At 38.2% G+C, this 19,440-nt stretch overlaps 1 pseudogene across 1 annotated transcript; it reads left to right on the plus strand.

Annotated features, from left to right (window-relative positions):
- Positions 1-964: 964 nt before the first annotated feature.
- On the plus strand, positions 965-5,599 carry LOC149179322 (calpain-type cysteine protease DEK1-like; annotated as a pseudogene). The gene is made up of 2 exons (XR_016258261.1): positions 965-4,445; positions 4,828-5,599. The product of XR_016258261.1 is annotated as a calpain-type cysteine protease DEK1-like (transcript).
- Positions 5,600-19,440: the final 13,841 nt, after the last annotated feature.

Raw genomic sequence — 19,440 nt, forward strand, 5'->3', positions numbered from 1 at the left:
AAGTCACATTTTGTAAAAGGGGGATTGTCCGCCACAATGTAGCCTTCACTCTTTGTGGTTTTGTTTATTGGGCATTCTCTTATTTTTCTTCTGGCAATGCAAGTTTTCAGATCTTGGGGGTCTCTCCTCCCAAGATCCATTTCAATCTTTTAGATCTTGAGGGCCTCCTCCCAAGATCCGGATCATACATCCAAGACTTTTCTTATAACAACCTAAACTATGCGAGTGATTAGGAGATAATTTCATTTTCACAAGATGAAAATATAGGGTCTTACAACCCCATTCACGCAACAATTTGAATACATTTAACTTAAAGAAAGATATGTATCCTACTCCTTCCAAATTTGACATATGAATTTTAAGAAACTAACACTTGTTTTTAACTATTAAACCCATTTATTATATACTCTATTTATTTTTACCCACTAATATGCAAGAACACCTAAATGTTTTCAATACAACCCAGTAATAAACACTTGTTTCCTTCCAACCTTTCACATTTTACCTCAATAAATTTTAATAGCAAAATCATTACATAAAAATGTAACTTTAAAATTAAATTATTTTTATTTTTATTATCTTAGTAAATACCACCTAATATCACAACCAAAAAAACATGTAAAACCTATTACTTTCTCAAATACAACTAAAATCAAATCAGATGTAAGTGAAAATAAAGCAGTTGTCTATAACGCGACTTTTTGAAAGCCTTTCCGGCGGGTTTTTTCAGTCGAAATCCGGCAGGAATTTATTGGAATCGCAAGTTTGATAGCTAGTTTCTGACAATGAAAGCGTCCCAGGGTTTTTTCATGGTGCTGAATCCAAATATGCAGTTAAAAAACCATTTTAACTGCAACAAATCAAGATTTAACCTCACTTTCTTCCGCCGGATTCCGTCACCGGAATCTCCAAAAAATCGCATTATAGACAACTCCGAAAATAAATGATTGTCCCGGAGCCAAAGTTTACCGACCGACCCCTCTTCACTATCATTTGGGTCATTCATTTCCTCCAATTCAATTCTGGCATATAGTCCGTAACGTCGTCATCGCCTGCGAGGCATTGCTTACCTCCATCAGGCTGCCTTGGCCGTGTTCGCATTTAACTCTTGCATCCATTATCTATTTGCCTTCTTCAGTCCCTCAAATAGTGGCCATGGTGAAACCCTCATTCTGTAGGGTCCAACCTCTGGACCCTAGGTCATCGCCTTTGCATTCTCGTTCCTGTGAGCACAATGGATTCTTACTGGCGGCTCCTTTCTATTTTCGAACAATCTGTCATGCCGCCTCTGATATGGGTTTATACAAAAAATCGCCATGAAAAGGAAAGGGCGTGGCACATTTGATCTCGGCTCATGTGCAGAAAGAGGGTTGTTTGAGGGGTTTTACATTTGTTAGGTTTAGAGAAAAGGATTTAGGGTTACGTTGTGTAGAGCAAGGGGTAAATTAGGCTGCAGTGAATGAAGAAGTGGGGAAGCTGAAGTTGAAGTTGGAGGTGGTGGTATAAAAGGTGGGGGTAGCATTATGGAAGGCGATCACTTGAAACTAGTGATTGCATGTGCGGTCTGCGGCACGCTGTTCCCAGTGCTGAGTGCCCTCTCCGTTGCTTTACTATTTGCTATCAATTGGCGAACCTGGAGAATATACAGCTGGGTTTTTGCTAGGAAATGGCCATCATTCCTTCAAGGTCCGCAGTTGGGGCACTAGGTTGATGATTATTTTAGATCGAGATATAATTGGGCTGGCAGTTATCATGGCTGGCACGGCTCTGCTTTTGGCATTTTATGCTATCATGCTTTGGTGGAGAACTCAGTGGCAGAGTTCACGGCCTGTTGCAATACTTCTGCTTTTGGCCATTTCATTACTTTGTTGATTCGAAATTTCAGCTGTTTATGTAACAGCAAGCAGGATTGTATATTCAGCATCTGGGTTTTTCTTTGGTGTTTCGGCAATAGCTCTAGCAATCAACATGCATGTTATATGCAGAATGGTTTTTCATGGAGCAGGCGTAGATGTAGATGAGTAAGTCCGGAGGTCCGGATGGTATTGAAGTTGGTCCGGTTGCCTGTTTACCAGAGCCTCCAATTCTTAATGATTCTTTAATACGGAAGCCAAACAGAACTTCTCACTTGGGTTGTCTATACTTTGGGTCTCTGGTTGTACTTCTTGTATATTCCATTCTATATGGTTTGACTACCCAGAAGGCACGCTGGTTCGGAGGAATAACATCAATTACTGTTGTGTTCTGGATTCAAATGTGGGAGCATGTTTATTTGGCTTTGAGCTTCTCAAAAGTCGAATTGCTGCTTTGTTTGTGGCTGGAATATACAGAGTTTTCTTAATATGCTTTGGAGTACATTATTGGTATCTTGGTCATTGCATTAGCTATACAGTGGTGGCTTCAGTGTTGCTAGGAGCAGCTGTTACTCGCCATTTATCTGTTGTGAGTCCATCAGCTGCAAGGAGAGATGCTTTGGAGAGCACCGTGATTCGTCTGAGGGAGGGATTTAGGAGGAAAAGCCCTGGCAGTTCGTCAAGTTTCTCTGAAGGCTGCGAATCAAGTGCAAAGCGTAGCAGTAGTGTTGAAGCTGCTCAAATTGGAACTGCTATTGAGGCTATCTGTACCAGTAACGTTCAAGGTCAAAGTGATGGTGGGGCAGCTTGGAATGGTGTGACACATGCTGGTACTGAAGATTCTCAAGAGGATGTAAATAGTGCCAAGAGCTTGGATAGTGGAAGGCCAAGCTTGGCATTACACAATAGTTCTTGTCCTTCCACTGCCCTGGAATCTGATAATGGAATAACTTCAGTGGATCAGCAACCAGAAAGACACTGCTCAGAACGCAACAAGCATCCTGCAGTTGGTTCAAGTAGTGGAACAGAAAGTCACGGGTTTGAGTCAAATACATCAGGGGGGACTTCTGATAATCAGCAAAGCCTAGATTTTACATTAGCAAGAGTTTTCCAGGAAAGATTGAATGATCCAAGGATTAGTTCAATGCTTAAGCTCAAAGCAAGACAAGGTTATCAGGAATTAACCAGTCTTTTGCAGGATAAAGGGCTTGATCCTAATTTTGCTGTGATGCTCAAGGAGAAGGGCCTTGACCCGGCGATTCTAGCACTGCTGCAGAGAAGCAGTCTAGACGCAGATAGAGACCACAGAGATAACACAGAAGATGCAGGCGTTGATTCAAATGCAATGGAAAATGCTGTTTTGAACCAACTTTCATGGTCAGAAGAGCTAAGGCGACAAGGATTTGAAAAATGGATTCAAACCATTCGTTTTGTAGTGCAACAGTTGGCAGGCACTCCAGAGCGTGCTTGGCTCCTTTTCAGCTTTATTTTTATTTTGGAAACAATTACTGTTGCTATAGTCCGCCTAAAAGGAATAAATGCAATTCACGAACAGTTTGAATTTGGCTTTTCAGCATTGCTTTTGTCTCCAGTTTTCTGTTCAATTATGGCTTTCATTCGTTCACTTCAAGCAGAAGATATTGCTATGACATCTAAGCCTAGAAAGTATTGCTTCATTGCATGGCTCATGAGCACCTGTGTCGGCCTGCTTCTCTCTTTCTTAAGTAAATCTTCTATTCTCCTTGGCTTGGCATTGACAGTGCCACTTATGGTGGCATGCCTTTCTGTAGCAATTCCAATTTGGATAAACAATGGATATCGTTTTTGCATGCCTCCTGCAGATCAAACAAGCAATATGCACGGATGCTGTCATATGTTGAAAGAGGGTCTTGCCATGGGGATATCTGTAACCATACTTATCTTTTCTGTTATAGTATTGGGTACTATAATATCTGTTAAACCTTTAGATGATCTGGGCTACCGTGGTTGGAATGGTGACCAAGAGAGTTTCACTTCCCCATATACATCATCTTTTTACTTGGGTTGGGCTATTGCATCCGCTTTTGCTCTAACCATCACTGGCATTCTCCCTGTTGTTTCTTGGTTTGCAACTTACCGATTTTTCCTTTAATCGGCCATTGTGTGGGCATTTTCATAATTGTTCTAGTGACCTTTTGTGGAGTTTTTTACTTGGAAGTTGTAAAATCTCGTGAGGGGCATGTTCCATTAAAGGTAGATTTTCTAGCTGCATTGTTCCCATTGGTGTGTATTCCTGCTCTACTCTCACTAAGCTGTGGCATGTATAAGTGGAAGGATGACAATTGGGAGATTTCTCGTGGGGTTTATCTGTTTGTTGGTATGGGTCTTTTTCTTCTTGTTGGTGCGATGTCTGCTGTGATAGCTGCAATTAACCCTTGGATGGTTGGAGTTGCATTTCTATTATTTCTACTACTTGTAGTCCTGGCTATTGGCGTTATTCACTATTGGGCTTCAAGCAATTTCTACCTGACACGTATCCAAATGTTTCTAGTTTGTTTGGCGGCATTTGTGGTAGCTTTAGCTGCTTTTTTTGTCGGTTTACTAGCAAATCAGGCATTCGATGGTGCATCTGTTGGGTATTTTTCTTCTTGTTGGTGCAATATCTGCTGTGATAGCTACAATTAACCCTTGGATGGTTGGGGTTGCATTTCTATTATTTCTACTACCTGTAGTCCTGGCTATTGGCGTTATTCACTATTGGGCTTCAAACAATTTCTACTTGACACGCATCCAAATGTTTCTTAGTTTGTTTGGCGGCATTTGTGCTGCTTTTCCGTAACCCTAAGTGGATCCAGTCGGTTGAGGGCTTCTGGTCGAGCACCTCTCCTCTCCTTATCAGTCGAGCGCCCTAATGGTCGAGCACCTCTCCTCTCCTTATCAGTCGAGCCCCCTAAAAGGTCCTTATTAGTCGAACGAACGTTTACTAGCAAATCAGCCATTCGTTGGTGCATCTGTTGGGTATTTTTCAGTTCTGTTTGTTCTTGCTGGTCGTGCATTGACTATTCTTTTGTCACCTCCTGTGGTAGTCTATTTCCCTAGGGTGTTGCCTGTATATGTTTATGATGCACATGCAGATTCTGCGAAGAATGTCAGTTCTTCTTTAATTGAGCTTTTTGGAATTGCATTGGCAACAATGAGCTGCTGTTTCTGCCATAACGTCAGTTGTGGCATTTGGATTTGCTGTCTCACGCCCATGCTTAACACTGAAGACGATGGAAGATGCCGTCAGTTTTCTTAGTAAAGAAACAGTGGTTCAGGCTATTGCTCGAGCTTTCACAAAGGGAACGAAAGGCACTCGCCGACAAATTATCCAAAGAGTCAGACAAATTATCCAAAAAGCAGCAATCAGGCCCCGTGATACATGGTTGATACAGGAACGAAGGAATGGAGAACACTTTCAATATTATCATCCGCCTTTTATGGACCTTGCAGTATAGGCTCAACAGGGGTCTGTCTATATTTTTGTTTGTTTGTTTCTGTTTTTTTTTTAATATTATGAGACTTTATATTATTAACAGCTATATGTACAGGCACATATTCTCTGTGTAGAGTAAATTTTGAAAAACATTACATAAACATATTTTGGGGATAGAGATTTTTTGAGGATAGAGTCTCCCTGTGTGGAGAACTCATACTTTTTTGTTTTATTTTTTACCCGGCAAGCTTATAGCCCTTATCATGCGCGATCAGCATTTATATGTAATTTTCCAAAATATAATGAAAATTACGATTTTTTCCAACTGGAAAAAAATGATTGTATGTATTTTTTTCCGGGTTACAAAATTTTAACACTTTTTTAAAAATTGAGCTTTAATTTTGCCTTACACTACCCCTCCCAACCACAAACTTTTCATTCAGCGGGAAAATGACATCTGATAGAGTTGTGACTTATGAGCAGACCCAATATCTAATGCCACCATCGAATCTTCAGTCCATTGATGGCGCCAAGGTATCTTTCACTTTTAACTTCAATGCAATTCTACCCCACATTTAGTCTTCCACACATACAGGAGTACAGGCACCTCAGCTCTCTGGTTCAAAATCCATTGGTTTTTTTTGCAGCCAAGCTTATATGTTTAGGATTTAATCTTTGTGCTACATTATCTTACTATTTGCAGGGATCACATTGGAATTTGACAAGTATGGGAGGCCATTAGGAGCAAGAGCATATGTTTAAGTCCAAGAACATTTGTTAAGGTTCAGGGATTTATGAAGTCTAGCGGTTGCAGGTTCAAATATGTGGAGGCATCTATTCTCGTTGTGGTTGGAAATATCTATCTTCCCGAAGTAGCTGTCCTCCTCTCGATATATTCAAAACCTGGTGAGTTTATTCCAAGATTTTAGTTCATCTTTAAATGCATGAGACTACCATTCTGGTACATATTAGGGTTAGCTTTATACTGTAAAAACTATCCCATTCTCGCTTCCAGACATGAAGTCACAGATAAATACCAGAAATCACTTTTGTACATTCCATTTATAACCCGATTTTTCTATGGAAATCAAATCCCAAAAATTGAAATTTCCATCACATTGTGATCCATATGGGTTGAGGCCTCCTCTCTCTGATAAAATCCTCAAGCTTTTTGAATCTATTTCCAACCTCTTCCAGAAGAGTGAAATTAGATCGGTCCTTGCCTGAGGGATAAGTTTAGGGAGCCTTTCATTGAGATTTTGTCAGTGGAGGTTGTTGCAATGATCCCTCGGGTGAGTCCAACCTTTGTGCAGCAAAATCCAAGGAAACACGTGTGAGGATTTCCCTTTTTCTCGGGCTCCATTCCTATTCATTTTGAAGGGCCTTCATGCCATTCCCAATCTTTCCAAAGATAACATGGAATATTTTCTATCGATGGTGAGTTCATACCGATTAGATTTAAACATCTTATTCAACATTTACCATTACATGATGCCCATTTTTGGTTAATTGAATATAACTCCCTTCTTGATTTCAAGTCTAAGAATCATCTATTAATGGCTATGCTTTCAGAACCATAAGGATATCATGATGAACAACATGAAATTGTTGTTCATAAATCTCAACTTCTTGTGGATTCATTTGAGCCACTTGCTTATGTAGAAGCCGATGTTTTACAGGGAGGAATTCCCATAGAGTTTGTAACTAGTCCAGGGGTTTTGCAAGAGTCGTTTTGATTAATATGCAGAGAATTTTTTTTATTCTGCAAATGCTCTCTTTTTATGGTTCCCCGAATGATCGTTGAAGATTTTCCCCCAACCCTCGTGAGTGGGAAATTTATTATTCGTTTTTTATCTACCCAACTAAATTTTGCAATGTATTGCTATATAAGATTTTTCAAATATGATGCAAAGTGCCCAAACGATTTTATGCAGTGTGTAAAAGCATTAGGTAGATATTGAGTTTAGTGAAATTTAGTGAAGGATGTAGCCTTGAAGGCATTCACATCCAAGATGTGGTTTTGAAAGCATTGTTGCCCTTCAAAAAGTTATCCTCAATTATTAGGTAAATATTGACGTTAGCAAATTTCAGGCCAGGGAATAGTTTTGAAAGTATTCATGTCCTTCAACAAGCTATCCTCTATTATCATTTATTTTTTCTTTATTATATTGTGGCTGATAAAGTTGTTGGATAAATATGTTCTACTGGACTTTGATATTGCCTTATTAATGAAGAAGTTTTCAATTTGTCAAGTCATTTGACAAAGTATTGTCTGTGATCCAAAATTAGTGTTCCAAGAAGTGTGTCAAGTACAAATAAACTATTCAGAAATGTGCTCTTCTCTAGAGATTGACGTCTCTTCTTAACGCATCCCAGGTTTGAAACTATCTGGTCACTCAAATATCTGATCATTTTGTTCCTTCCAGCTGTAACATCTGGAGTGAATCCAGGTCATCTATTCTATTTCAAATTTGTGGGCATGTTATTGGTTTGGCATTGATACATAGGGTGCAAATTGACATGGTCCTAACTCAAACATTTCTTCAAACAATTGGTTGGTCTCTATATCTCCGAGGAAGATACACAAGATGTAGATCCATAATTATATTCAATTTGCAAGGAAATATTGGAAATGGATTCAAATATTCTAGACTCGGATCTACTAGGACTGATGTTTGTGACAAAAGTTGAAGAAATGGGTTCCCAAAAGGTCATGGAACTTTGTCAAGATGGGTTCCCAAAAGGTCATGGAACTTTGTCAAGGAGGTAGGGACTTGGTTGTAAATACTAAACAATATGAATTGGCATTGATATGTTAAACTGTTGATTCAATGTCATTTTGTGACCCCAGTTGCTAGCAAGTTAAATATTTTTCCCAGGGGTTTTTTAATTTGCTTGGGAATTCAACACTACAATTTCTTCGAGCTTCAGAACTTGAGTATCTTGATCTAATGCTGTATGGGAAGGGTCAATATTTGTTTACTGGATTGGAAAGACCACATGGAGTATCATGAATACATTGAAGTTGATGATCAAATTATTTGGTTCTGGTATGTATTATCACTTTTTCTTTTGTTTTGCATTTGTAATGTAAGTGAAAATTCATGGATGTCATATGTATCTACAAGGGGAACTTCATTTTACTTTGATGTAAATCTTGGGATTCCAATCTTCCACTTTGATTATATTGTTGTCATTAATATCTTGGAATAAATTTTGATTCTTTGCTTATTGTATGCCATAAGTTCATTGTATATTGTAATCTTTTATGAAATATATCATTAATTTGATTTGGAGCTGGTCATACATAAGACACCTATAAAATTCTACTAATTAGGTGCCCACATTCTCCCTACTCTCTTGGTTTCAATTTTACTTCTATTTGGACATAGACATTAATAAAATTATCTTATCTTATAAGGGAAGAGTGAAAAAACCTAGGGGTTTCCTAAGTCATGTGCTATGGTAGATCCACTTTGAGACCTCTATGTACATACTCCAGCCATAAATGACCTCCAAGGGGTAGTTAACAGAGCCATAGGAGCAGGGACTATCTTGAAATGGGGATGAAGAGGACTGACCATGATAAACCATGAAGGGTTTAGAGAAACCACTTAGATGAAAAAATATTGTACTTATCATTTAAGCATTATCTTAGTACAATACATCATATACGATGGTCAGAATTTTGGTTGATCATGATACAATAATACAAGTCATTGTGATAGCACATTTGATCATTGTACCCTGACATCATCAAGATAGGCACAAGATTTGTTCATATGATGGAGCACAATTAGCAAAAAAGGATGAGGTACATTGAAGTGGATTTGAGGTAACACGCTGAAAGAGTGGTGACCCTAAAGTGAGAGCTAAGTCAAGCATATGATGAAGAAAAGAAGAAACAACCAACAAGAGGCATTTCTTGTTATATTTGAGGTCATACACCTTTTCCAGTTCAAATCTAAAAGAGATATTTCTTTATTTAATCAAAAAACTAAAGATTCCTTTAAAATAGTAACATATCACATGGATATACATTGTACTTTTTGATTTTTCTTTTGCTCTTAATTTCCGAAGAAACATGAATTCAATGATTGACAGGCTTTGGTTTAATTTTCCCATAAAATAATTCTTGGTGATCAGTCGACATATGAGGCAAAGGTAGTTGGATATGATCAAGATAAAGATGTAGCAGTGCTATGGGTGAATGCCCCAAAAGATAAACTGAGACCCATGCCAGTTGGAATCTTCGCAGATCTTTTAGTAGGCCAAAAAGTGTATGCAATTGGGAATCCAGTGAGTTTCCTTTTTCTCGTTCTATTTAATTTCACCCAGCTCATTCTACCATCAAGTACTGCATCACTTCTATAGTTTGCATTTCGCTTGTCTCATATTTCTATTTGTAGGTTAATGTATAAGCATACAATGCATATTAGATCTACTTTATCAATGGAGATCTTGATTTCAGAAACGCAAAACTGCTGGTTTTCTTTAAATTGTGATGCAATATTTTTTTGGATTTCTTTAAGACATCAAAATATAGAATCAAATGTGTAGAGAAAGGGGGGTTTAGCTCAATACCGTGCCAATATTTCTAGGTGTAAACTGTGATTGACTTAGATCTGTAATCATTGAAGTTACACATGTAATTATATTATGTATAAAATTTGTTTGTATAAAATTGAAGAGTGCATTTGGTAAATGAGCGAAGCATATGCAATGTTTTTAAAAAGATTGTTTTATTTCACTGCATGGCATCTCGTATAATCCTCCTGTTATGTTTTGAAGTGTATTTTAGTACCACTTCTCTTTTGTTTGTGCATATGCTCGTGTTTATCTTGTGTTACTTTGTGCATGTAAGAGACATGAAAAGAAGTTGATATTACAAGTTGAAGTTCCATGTTTTCCAAGCACTTGATTCTTTACAACAATTAGTGTAATGTAACGGCTTAATTGGAGTATAAATCATCACAAAAATTCTTATGAGAGGGATATACTAGACATGCCTAGAGTTCATGGTAAGAAGAAAAAAAGGAAGTTAAGAAAACAAGGAATTGAATTCAATTAAAAAAATGTCACTTTACGAGTGAGGGACATGCGTCATGGTGGTCTCTCATGGTTTTTTGATGGAGTAATTCTTGTTCCAATGTTTTTCCAACTTTCCAGGACATGGGGATACAAGAATGCAGGGATCGTCTGAGGGACATATAGAGACACCCCACAAATTTTAGGGAACATCACAGAGGACTTCAAGGTGCTCAACATAGAGGAGTACCTGAAATACTAAAAATAACACGTGGCCTTAAGATGGGTTTGTTTGAGGTTCTAGAAGTCAAGTAGTTGTGACTTTCGGAAATGTCTAATATCCTAAGGCTGAAAACCCAATCTGGCATACCAACACCGCCCTGCTCATGAGACTTAGCACCACATACATCAAAGTTCCAAGGCACTTCTACTCAAGTTGTGACCTATGGTAGGCTTTCTAAATCTTTTCTCTAGTTGGAGGTCTACTAGACCCTGTACATTCAGTTGAATGAAATAGAATTAAGGCATGTTGTGTAGTATTTTTTTTCCATCTCTTGGATTAACGTGTGAGCTATCTAAATCATCTAGTGCAATTCAACTTCCAGAAGTTGTGAAATCGACCCTGCCACATCTTCTTTTGTTGGAGTTGTGAAATCGAGTTGGATCCTTTCTGTTGAAGCTCCAGCCCAATTACATATATGTTTATGCTGCAATGTCCCTAGTAATGTATCCTGTCAGGGATAGTGGTAAATATTATTTGAAGTAATGCTTATTGTGTACTTTTGGAGAGATGGAAATTGGATCACATCCACTTTAGTTGTACTGAGAAAGAGTCGAGGTCCATGCTAATAGCTTGGACATGGGTGGGCATTCCAATGTTTGTATGTCCAAGTGATGGGACATTAAATATATACAATGCATTGACTACATGAATATGATGTTCACACAAACCCATCTAGAATCAGGTTTGATATTGACATGGGGGTTCTTAAGCTTAAGGATCCATCAAATCCACACAAATAACTAAGTTTTGAAATATAGAAATAGGTGATACACAACTTCTAGCTTCACAAACTAGGAAGTGCATATCAGACACGGGTCTATATATATTTCTGCTCGATGCAGGGGCAGTAGAGCATGACACACATCCAAATTATTTACCCATTTATGGGAGTTGTTGGGTATGTTAATCATGAAGAGCTAGGAAAGGATTTTGGAGCCAAATGGCAAGAAGAGAAATTACAAAAAGACCATAAAGCAAGATTCCTATGCACTGTGTAGTGGGTATCTAACACCCAAAAATTGTGGCAGCGGTGGTGTTTGGGGGATGTATTTTTTTCAAGAAATTTAGGATATAATGATTGTAATATTTGTGTATAAGGGGCACTGCCTCTATGTAATAGAGACAGAGAGATAATGTGCTCAGAGGAGCCTTAATATGCTTGTGGCATTAATCATTGGTTGAAAACCATGGTTTGGACCTATGTGTTTCATTAAATATTATAGGGGGAGCTAATAAATAAAGGGATTGTGTTTATTATGCCATAGGTTGTGTATCCATGTTCATTTATTTGTTAGAATTAGGTGTTAAATCTCTCTTGATTCCTCCTATTATAATGTTGTGTGGCATAATGTATTTCTTAGTTGCTAATAACCTTATCCTTCATATGTCATATCCATCAACAATTGTTTCAGCAACAATAGCAAATTTGGTGGCTAAATTTGTCAGCAACAAAGGAAGATCGTAGGTGGTATCAAACAATACAAAATGTAGACATCAATACCATTAGATTATTGATATTCCATAAAGAAGAGTGACATGATTACCTCAGCAGTGATGATTTCACTCATTTATATGATGGCATCAGGTGATATTATATGACTTCATGAATCCACAATACTTCTAAACAATGAGCAGATCTAATGCAGTAGGGAAGACCTAATTCCATTCATAAGCAAAATCTCTGCAGCACCTTGCAAATGAGTTTGCAAATAATTAATATGAATTTTCAGTGAGAAATATTCCTAACACAATATTCCATGAACTGGGCATTGGTTTACTTATGCAATGGAAGTATGTTTTCCACGCAAAAATCAGTGTCAAGAACAAGCAAAATATTTCTAAAATCAGACTAGGAAATGGGAAAACAGATAGTAGAATGTTGCCTAGATGTAGAACATTGAGAAAAAGGCATAGTAATAAAAGGCACCACGCTAAAATTAAAAGGAATAATTTACAAAATCAAAATAAAAATGATTTTAGACGTTCAAAAATGTTAAAAAAAGAATGCACATTTGTGGCCTCAGAAGGAACCTCTTTGGGTAGTAGAGGTGGAAGTGTGACACGAAGAAAGATTCTAATGTTTGAGGTACATAGAACAAGAAGAGGTTCAAAATGCTCTAGACATTAAAAGGGTGAGATATTGGGTCTCTTCTCAGCCTTCCCATTGGGGAGATCGACATATACCATTGAGACTAGTTTAACGCTGTTAAACCATACATTAGTTTCGCAGGTTCTTAGAGTACCATAGGGACCAACTCCATACAATTCCAGAGAAAGGTGCTCCTAACATGTCTAGCTACATCCCAATACCATAGGAGTGGCCAAATACCTATACATAGTTTCTTCCTTTGGACCACAAATGCTAGGAGTATCCCTTGCTCATACATACCCCACATGATCATATGATTAGATCCATTGTTAGCCCCAAGGGATTTTGACAGTGCACCTATACCCAGTTCGCTTTCCTTGCCATCAGTAAGTAGACTCAGGGGCCCCTAACATATATAGCTCCATTGCAAGAACTTACCATCTCATTCACTCATTCCTTTTTAGTAGGCAATTTATCATTGTACTTTTCTGTTCTTTCCTCTGTTGCATGCTTTACCTTGAAGATCCATCTCAAACCCACAACTGATTTGTCTGCTGGTCTTCGGACCACTTCCCAAACACTGTTCATTATAATGGATTTGTATTCCTCCATCATTGCATCAACCCATACAGGGTTCTCTACTGCTCCCTCAAAATAGGATGGCTTAGTCTCTCTACAAGATCAGTCATTAGAGCCATGTAGCTAGTGTACCGATTTGGTGACCTTCTCTGCCTACGGTGATTTGAAGGAGCACCCACATTCTCCCTCGCATCCTAAACAAGTCTCTCAACTTCCTTGGTCCTTTTCCTACCTTATCTGGATGGTTTTGTTTGAGTGGTTGTCTCCACTCTCTGTTCGTCAATTTGTGGCTACTCCACAACTTCTCGAGGTTCCTCCTTTAGAGCTAAAAGCTTCTCTTTTGGTGGGATCTTAAGCTCCCTCTCAAGAGACCACCGCGACGCTTTTTCTTCATCAAATTTTACATCCTTACGCACAACTGTCATTTTGAGGAATGGAAAGTACACACGGTAGTTGTGGGGAGTTTTTGTGTAACCCAAAAATACTCCCAATTCTACTGTCATCTCTAGCTTCTTCCTTTATTCATTGGATACATGGTAGTAAATAGAGGCTCCACAAATCTTGAAGTGCGACACATCCGACTTTCTCATCGAGAAAGCATCTTCCAGTGTAATCATGCCAAGAATCCGATGAGGACTCTGATTCTACAAATATATTATTGTGTTTCATTCCTCTTCCCACAAGTGCAGAGGTAAGACTTGATCATGCAACATCGCCCTTGTTTCTCCCACAATGCTACGATTCTTCCTCTCAAACACCCCATTCTACTATGGATTGTGGGGTGTTGTCAACTCCCATTGAATGCCTTTTTTTACACATAGTTTTTTTAAATTCATTCGACAAGTATTCACCTCCATGATCACTCCTGAGATTATTCACCTTCTTGCATGTTTCTTTCTGAACCAATGCCTTGAATTCTACGAACTTGGAGAATGTCTCATCTTTCTTCCACATGAAGAAGCTCCATTACTTTCGTGAGAAGTCATCACTAAAAATGACAATATTTGTGCTTGGAAATGGAGGTTGTCGAGAAAGGTCCAAAAACATCATAGTGGATCCTTTCAAGGACTACATGTTATTTATTGTCCCAACCATGGAATTTGGATTTTGTGTACTTCCCCAAAATCCTTTGCATACATCCTGCTGCTCAAGTGCTCCTTTGGGGAGGCTTGTGGTTATCTTATGTAATATCTTCCTCCCATATTTACCTAAGCTATCCGATCCATTGGGGTAAACATGTGATGAAGAGTTAGTATGATATGATTCAAATCCCCATGTACAGTTAAGGGAGTGGAACTGACGAACCAACACTTCTGAGACCTCCTTGAGGTGCTATAGGATCCCCAAGAGATGATCCACCACTCTAGGTGCCCAACCCTTGAGTTAACATATCCTTTCAATTAATTAAACCCCCAATCGGTCCCATGACATCAACATACATGCGACTAGAACCCTCCAATCGCTCCCACAATGCTTGCAAGGGAGAGACTAGAGTCTTTTTTGGCCAATTATGTGCGAGAGACTACGAGATTTAAGCCACTTTTCCAGAGCTAGTCTGCAAACCACTGCCCAGAACTTGATGAGACTTTTCAAGACAATAATTGACACCAAGAAAAATCTTCTAACACAAACCTGATCAAGGGCTTGACCTAACCAAGCCCAACCATGACAGCCATTTCGTCAAACATATCACAAATATGAAATCTACAAGCTTCAACAATAGATTTGACCATAGGAGTCTCATACCTATCTGAGAATCGTTAAGAAGTATTGATGCCTTATCACATTAATTGCATTATCATCTATTATGCCATTCATTCATTATTATTTCGCATAGTAATCACTACATGATGAGAGCCATACATCATAACTATCATAAAACATGCTTATAACCAACAAATAACCAAAGATATATCAATGAGGAAATAAACATTAAAGCTACATAACATCAAGAACTTTTAATCATGAAAATATTAAGGAATAAATAACTCTTATTAACATATGCAGATCAAACCAAGTCAGGGACTTCCACGTACCACCTAACCATAGACTAGGTTGAACCAAATCTTTCTTCAGCGTGTCACCCTCGTGTCATATTCCAAGCATGAATGTGGGATGTCATGAAACACATCAAGAAAAACCAACTAAGGCTTTTAAAAGCCAAACAACATCAACCCTCAACCAATGATTCCACCTCACGGTTGGACATCACCAATACAATCTCTACCAAAGTTTTCCAAGGCTCTAAAGTGTTTGTTCCAACCAAGGCTTCTAGGAATAGTAACTCAACCCACAACTTTTGTTAGGCTTCCAAAGTGTTTGTCCAACCAAGGCTTCCAGGCCTAGTAACTCAACCCACCGAATGCTTCTAAGGAATCTTCCCAATCAAAGTTTCTAGGACTAGTAACTCAACCCAAGCTGTTACAGGGCTTTCAGAGCGTTTGTCCAACCAAGGCTTCAAGGAATTGATAACTCAACCCACATCCAAAGGAACACGAGAACCAACCAGAAAACAAAATTAAAACTCACAACACTATGACTATCTAGGAAATTGCAGGGCTAGGAAAAACCACTATCAATCTAGGACATCCTCCATGCCAATGACAAATCATAACCAAGAAACCACATGCATGTGCCCTGCATGCCAAAACTAGCAAGGAAATCATACATGCAACTCGATACCTACAAAGCAATCCCACTATAGTTGTTGATCCCGATGTCCTCTTGCGCTTTCTTGCTCTTCCTTTTCCTTCTTGCTCCAAATCCCAAGTATGCCACACTGCTTCAAGAGTGTTCCAAGAAAACTCTAAATGTCCTAGAGTATGAGAGAGAGAGAATAGATTGAGAACCAAAGTGCACTGAAAAAAGTCTAAACTAGCAAAAAGCTACCAACTGATACTCATAAGCCTTTTTATCAATGAGGCTTCTATTTTCTTCATTTTTCCATTATTTTCCTTCATTTTCCTCGTCACATGCAACCTGTGATCTTTCACCTTCATTTTCTCCTAATTTCCTTTATTTTCATATATAAATGCCAATAAATGTCACTTGTCTTTTGAAAGACTTTTCCATTGCCTTTGCCATTATTTTAGCCATAATAAGCCGAAATGAAAATCCACTAGAATGTTTTTTCCCACCATAGCTTGGAATACATGCCCCATGACCTTGGTCTTGTATTTTTTACATGGATTTTAACTAGGGTTGTTACGTTTGCTTCATGATCTTTAAAGTGCCATGATGCAAATGGCCAAGTCTTTTATGCCAAAGATCACCAAGATCGCGACTTTGCACCTTCTCTGCCTTTGTGCTCAATGTAGCACAATCCTCCACATCTAGCTTGTACATGTTCTTCACACGAACCCCGATTTGCTTCATCTGTCCTATGGCTATGTGTCTCATAAATGGATTTCCTTTGCTGAATATCACATCATACCACGATCTTCCAAAACTACAACATAGACGATATTTTTATTTAGGCCTAGAACAAACATGACATCCTTGAGCCTTAGGGGGGAGCCTGACTCCCTCTGAAAGGTGATTGTACCAACCCTAGTCGTGTTATGCTTTTCGTCGTCTCCAATCTTGTTGTGCATCTACAAATATTTCTCCTCCAAGTCACTAAAAAAATCTATATTTTCCGTCATACATAACGATGCACCTGATTCCAAGTACCATACGCTCCCCATCATTGTGTTGGCCATGCATGCAATGAGGGTAAAGTCAATATTGAACTGTCAAGCCAAGGCTTCACTTGTTGCTCCTCCTGAAGTCTTATTGCTTGCCTTCTTGTGTGAACACTTTGTGGCATAGTGCCTAAATTCTTTACAGTGGAAGCATTTAATATTTGACAAATCTTTCTTCTTGCCCCCTTGATTGGATTCTGATTTGGATTGGGATTTCTTCCCTTTTCTCTTCTTTTCCTTTCCATCCAATGTAAATTTTTATTCATCCTTGCCCTTGGATGAAGTCCCAGCTCTGGTATGCCTTATTTCCTCCTGTACCAAGTCAGACCATAACATTCATCAAATATTGATAGTTATGCCAGTGCTTGGGAAGGCCTAGAATGGATAAGGTCACCGAGTCTTCTTCAGGGACATTAACACCGACCCTGCCAAGTTCATCATGACACTGTGTAAACTTGCTCAGATACTGCAAAATTGTGTCATTCTTCTAATCTTGATACTTCGAAGTTTATCCTTGAGTGCCAAATTACCATGGTCACTAGTATTCTCGAACAATTTTGTTAGTGTGCTCCACACTACGAACAAAGTTTTTTTTTGTGTGGATATTCGAAACAATATGATCCCATACTCCCTCCAAGATTATTCTCCTCATATTGGCTACATATTCTTCCACTGAGAAAGGTTTTGGGCATCAGAGGCTTGAGGTTTTGCAACATTTGTCTTGATGTATTCTAGCAACCCATTCTCATCCAACACTGCTTCCATCTAATCCTTCCATGCAACAAAATTAGAGGTGCCTTCCAAGGAATACTCTAACCTTAGTCCATTGAAGGCCATTTTCTCAACTCTAAAGAAATCCTGCTACATTGATATTCAAATTGAAAACTCTAAGAAACAACTTCGAATGTCTTGCTCTAACGTGAATCCATCTCCGATACCATGTAGAAATTAGGTTGTATATTTGCAACTGCTCATGAAGTGTTAATCAAAATAACCAGACACAAACCTACACTACTACTCCGTGAACATTATTTCACAATTTAGAACAAAAATCTCAAACATGCAAGAAGAAATAACACACATGCAACACCTTTTTATCTGGGGAAGAAAATTTGTTAGATACCCAATGCCTCTTGCATTAATCAAATGAATAGAGATGTATTACAATTTCATTATTCCACTGATCTCATCCTGCAAGTGTACAACCTATCTCTCTGCTCACTAAAGGCCTCTGACCCATACTTAGTCAAATTTTGCCTCGTCTTGAGCTCTTATTTCCTTGCGTTGTTCCTTGAGGAAATAAACCCTATTATTTAGAAAATTCCCTCAATTGAATTGCACAATTCCTTTAGGTTGATCATCTGATTGCATTCAACATTTGTACACCCAAGACTAGTCTACAACTGATGGTACTCTGCCTTGCAATCTCCACCTCAGCTGGGTAACTCGAATTATCTGCATGCACTAGCTATTTTAGGCCGTTGATCAGTTAATTGGATGATCACTGAGTTTAACTAAAGTCCCACTGCCTAACTGACCTTTCACTAGTTCCTCCAAAAGTTGGAACTAGTTTAACTCAAAACAACCTAAGATAATTGACCTTGATTGCTACAAATTAGAAATCACATATGAAAAACTAAACTCCATCTCCTCCGACTTCAATTTACTGAGTAAATTGGATGACACAAGCCATGTCACACGAGTTAACATCATCCAATTTGTCTATTAATGTGGAAATTCAAATTTTCTCAATTTAATCAAGGCAAAATCAAATTGAGAATTTCTTGCTGCATTTTTCAACAAAAAACATTATGACAAGGATTAGTATATATTCCATATTGTATGCAAACAATACTCTTAAAAGGATGAAGGAATACAATTGGTCAAATTGCAGTTGGATTGTGTAATACATATAGCTAGATGATTGTGTGAAATATTAAGAATGCATAAAGTAACATTTGGGTAGGATTCATATAATCTCGTAAGAAAAGGTTGGTCATAAATTATGCATAGTGAATCTTTCATTTAGTTATATGATGCCTAAGAAGATGAATTTGAATTACTCTAGAATTAATGAAGATTTAGGAATTATGCCATAGTTATTATGTGTAGTAAGGAATTAACCCCTATATGTTTAAACATATCAACAGAAAATAATGTGCTACATCATACAACCATATCCTAGCTCCAAGGGTTAGCTCTATTAACACATTTTCTTGTGCTAAGTCCACAAAGGTCTTAAGATTAAATCACATTGATAACCTTTGGGGTTGCCAACCATCTATGCAATTTACATGGACCAATAGATGTCTCAGTGCTAGACACATTAAGCTAGATTAGTTATTGGTACATAGTTCCTTCACATAAAGCAACATCTCTTTGTCTTCTCAAATTATATCTTATGTTGGATCAGATCACTGAAACAACACCTTTTCTATGATTAAACAAGAGGATTATGGTCCTCTTTTTTT

This window comes from Pinus tabuliformis, chromosome 4_1, assembly GCF_031772625.1.
Source record: "Pinus tabuliformis cultivar Carrire ecotype Pingquan chromosome 4_1, CPIR1, whole genome shotgun sequence".
NCBI lineage: Eukaryota > Viridiplantae > Streptophyta > Pinopsida > Pinales > Pinaceae > Pinus > Pinus tabuliformis.